The 4827-nt window shown below is 33.3% G+C and overlaps 1 non-coding gene across 1 annotated transcript; it reads right to left on the minus strand.

The window, feature by feature from the left end:
• Positions 1–3723: 3723 nt before the first annotated feature.
• LOC120352565 lies at positions 3724–3845 on the minus strand. The gene has a single exon (XR_005571922.1). It is a non-coding gene; the product is annotated as a U5 spliceosomal RNA (small nuclear RNA).
• Positions 3846–4827: the final 982 nt, after the last annotated feature.

Below are 4827 nucleotides of genomic sequence, written 5' to 3' on the forward strand. Positions count from 1 at the left end.
TGAGCAATTCACTTTTAATCAGCTGATTATATCTGTATTTTTACAGAAACGGTAAGATACAGATATAAAAAGCTTGGCATCAACTGATTAAAAGTGAATTGCTCATGTTCGCGGCGCGTAAATCTGTACGCACATTTAGAGCTACAAAATTGAAGTGAGCCTATGGTTCAATGATAGATTGAAAACGAAGAAGCTCGTTCGGAAGACTGGTAGACTATAGTGAGGTCCACGTTGTAATGGCAGTGGAGAAAGATAGGAGAACAACGCTGGCGATACTCTGTCTTGTCAATGCCTTCTATAGACGGTAGCTGATACAGGTTTATTGATGTAATATTAACTGTTCATTCTCGTTTAAAATAATCAGTTATATTTTATTAAGCAAGAAATTATATTTTTCAAAAATTTCATAATGAATTTTCGCAATTAAGATTAAAAATTTTGTTAATTAATTATTAATTCTACATTGCTGAAAGACGATCTGGAGACAGAGCAAAGCGAGAAAGAGATAGCGATATCCCCTTTGTTGAATGATATACAAGGATAGCAATATCATTGCTAATCGAACACTGCCATTATAACGTGAACCTCATTATAGACGGAAATAGCACTTGATAGAGTAGAGTCAATGACCTCTCTATAGGAGGAACAACAACCTCTTTCTCTAATATGGTGTCAAGAGTATTATATTAACTTAGAATGAATCAAAATTGAAATAAAAAAATAACTATTTATGTTTTAAGTACTATGGAAGTAATGAATAATATCATCAGTGGCTTAGACCTTGTTGGAGAGTTTTTCAATGTTTTGCAATGCTATAGTGAGGTCCACGTTATAATGGCAGTGTTTGATTAGCAATGATATTGCCATCATTGTCTATCGTTCAACAAAGCGGTTAGCACTGTCTCTTTCTCGCTTTGCTCTGTTGCCAGATCGTCTTTTAACAATGCATAATTAATAGTTAATTAAGAATATATTTCATCCTAATTATAATAATTCATTATGAAATTATTGAAAATAACATTTCTCACTTAAAAAATTTAATTATTGATTATTTTTAACGAGAATGAACAGTTGATATTACATCAATAAACCTGTATCAGCTACCGTCTATAGAAGGCATTGACATGACTGAGGATCAGCAACGTTGTTCTCCTATCTTTCTCCACTGCCATTATAACGTAGACCTCACCATAGATGCATCAGTCTTCCAAAACAACATTATTTAACAATCATGCTACAAGAAGTGATTTATTACTAAATAAAAAAACATTCGTTGTTTGTGAAATTTACATTTATATCCTCTAGTTTCTGATGCAATATCCAACAGTCACCCAAAACATAATTCAACAAACATTCTACAAAAAGTAAATCGAAATAGATCTGATTTATAGTTCAACAGAAAGCAATCTATATTCTTTGAAAGTAATAAATTGAAGCCATGGCATACACCTTGCTCTGAAATCCTTCACCTTCCTATTGCTAGACTGTGTAGCAATAACCAGTACTACACCCTTGGTATTGGACTTGGGGTCATAGTAAATAATGGTCCCGCTTAGATTATTTCAAAATCTCCCGTCTTCCAACAACCGGTTCAAGCCACCTGATGCAACTATGTTGTACATTATATTTATATATACGGTATCTACACACATAGATGCAACCAGATAACCATGTTGTACTATATAATATATACCGGCCGGCATCTACATTATATATAGATGCAACCCAATAACTATGTAGTACTATATAATATATACCATTAGCTACATATATAGATAAAACCCGATTACTATGTTGTACTATATAATATATACCGGTATCTACATATATAGTTACAACACCAGTCGCTGCTGCATTTCTAGTTTCCTTTGATGCTCTAGAGAAGAAAGGAATTCGGTTTTTCGTCTTTTTTTAATCAATTACCGAGTAGGAAAGTCTACACTGCGTGCAGTGAGCTGACCTTGAGGCCTTGTGAAAGAGTGGCTCCAAAATTTATGTTACAATTCACCTGTGATTTGTGTAGTTTTAGTATCTTGAGCTGTTTGGTACAAAAGTGGAGAATATAAAACTTTTATCCTTTTTTTTGTGAGGATGACTTTGGGTGTTGTGAAAGACCGACATTCAAATTTATATCACAATTTGTGTAGCTTGTTTGTATGTTTGTCTGCTTCAAAAACAAACAAATGAATTATTATAAAAAGAAACACAATACAAGAACATAAAGTACCCTTCATTTAAAATATTTAAATGAACAACTATTTATATAAATGCATTTTTTCGGTATTTCAATAACATAGGCCTATCAACAAAAAACTTCTACAAAGTCCATGAATTTTAGAGACGGAGTAATGGACAACGGAGTATTTCATTGTTCCGTGCCTTGACCTTGATTGACCATGATCACCTAATCATGATTTCGAGAATCTGACTAATTTCTAATCAAGTTTTCAAGAATATGTTGTTAATTCACACACTATTTTGAGTTCAAAAAATGTATGTACTACAAAAATTTCATCAGATTAATTAATTTTAATAATGTCGGACATATTAAAAGTAGCCCTAAATAAAAAAACACTACCATCTTATTCTTAACCCCACAATGCATGATTTTATGGAAATTTCTAAAAAAAATCCTATGCATAGTCAATAGTTGTAGAAAGCCGAGAAAAATGTTTAAAAAATCCCAGATGAATATTTCACCCAAATTTGAAGAAAAATAAAGTTGTGCCATCCGGCTACACCATGCATTCAGTGGTCATCAGTTCAGTGCGTTGAATCACTACCTCCGTAAACAAAGCCGTAGTGCATCCGTGTGATGTCAGCACAGGTAGTGCTCCAACACCAATAAAAATTCGTTGATTTCAACTGATCTATATCAGCTAGTGTTTTTATTGGTGTAGGAGCACTACCTGTGCTGACGTCACACGAATGCACTATGGCTTTGTTTACGGAGGTAGTGGTTGAATGCCAGGCACTTAAATAACAGACTTTCAATTTATTTTCAATTTGGCCCAAGTCCTGAGAACATCTCTGTTATCCTCTGTTTAAACTGAATAAGACCTCTATACGTTAAGATTTTCCATTCTATGGTTCAAACCAGGGAATATCCCTTTATAAGTATGCTTAAGAATAAGATAGTAGTGTCTTTTTTCTTTAGGGCTACTTTAAATATGTCTGACATTAATGTCCAAAACATGTTGTGTCAAAATAATTTGAAAGGTTACTGAGATTTATATGTTTATTTCGAATAAGATAGTACTATAAAATACTTCTCTCTGGTTCAAATACAACCCGGCCACACCCTATCACCCTTATCCAAGGTCTATAAATACAGGTCATGACACAATCCCGTGATGCATTGCAAAATCGCCATTTTATGGGGTCCTAGTTCACCAATTTTCAAATTTATCAGCTGCTATCATTATAGATTGAACAACATGATGTGTTATTTTGTTATATTGTTCAAGGAATATTGCTTGGCTTTGAATTGTGAAATACATTCTTCCCACAGAATAATAATATTTAGATCCCAACTAGGAACTAAATTGTTGTTTTTTAGATTTAATTGATCGGGAACTTAAAACTCTTTTTGAAGTTGGCCAGGCATATTTCAGTACTGTCCCAATGCCTTATGAATCATGATCCTTAGGTTACAAGAATAAGGACAATTTTCAATGATAAGTAATTTTCCCAGTCACTATTCACTATATTATTCAGATTGTGGCTCAACCTATAAGGTCGAGCTCTAGAAAAAATTCAGATTAGACTCATCATGTGTTCCACTCCACGGAAATCTTTAGTAAAAGGCGAAAGATTTATTCGACTTTGAAGTGGAACCAGAGCTGACTAACGTTCACAATCAGCAGGGGTAGACTCAGGTTTCACACAAAACTCAAACGAGAACTTGCAAATCGCTAATGTTTAAGGATACATTACTGTTGATAGAGTCAATAAAATTATATAGTTTCTGTTGCATTTAGTTCATCAACAACTTCATCAACGATGCATGCAACAACCTTGGAGATTAAAATTAATATTTAACTGTAATAAGGGAAAATAGTGTGATTCTTATGAGCTTGCTCAATTTCTGATAGGGGATGTTCAGGTAGTTCACAGTTTGAACCAATAGATAGCGTTACTGTCGCTTGATAAAAGCAAGTTCTATAGAATACAGGTCATTTCACAATCCCATGATGCATTGCAAAATCGCCATTCTATGGGGTTCTAGTTCACCAATTTTCAAATTTATCAGCTGTTATCATTATAGATTGGACAACATGATGTGTAATTTTGTTACATTGTTCAAGGAATATTGCTTGGCTTTGAATTGTGAAATAAATTCTTCCCACAGAATAATAATATTTAGATTCCAACTAGGAACTAGTTGATTCTTAGATTGGCAACTTCAAACTCTTTTTCAGGTTTGCCTTTTATCCCAATGTCTTATGAATCATAACAAGAATAAGAACAATTTTTAATAATAAAAAAATGAATTATTGAAGCATTTATTATTGAAATTTCATTATTAAAAAATCAGAAACCTGAATTTACATATTATCTGAACCAGAATATTGTTTTTAAAAAGCATAATGCATGATTTTGTTATGAGCAGATTGGAATATTTCAAATGTACCACCATAAATACCCCATAAAATGGCCGCTTCATAAGGAACACGAGTGTCATAACCTGTATTTATGGACCTTGCCCTTATCAAGCGATAGTAACGACATCTTACGGTTTCCAGTACGAACTACATGATCAACCCTAGTGGGAAGAAAGCTAGCAACCAAAAATCTCATGTTTCTTTTATTATACGGTAAATATCC

This window comes from Nilaparvata lugens, chromosome 7 (assembly GCF_014356525.2).
Source record: "Nilaparvata lugens isolate BPH chromosome 7, ASM1435652v1, whole genome shotgun sequence".
NCBI lineage: Eukaryota > Metazoa > Arthropoda > Insecta > Hemiptera > Delphacidae > Nilaparvata > Nilaparvata lugens.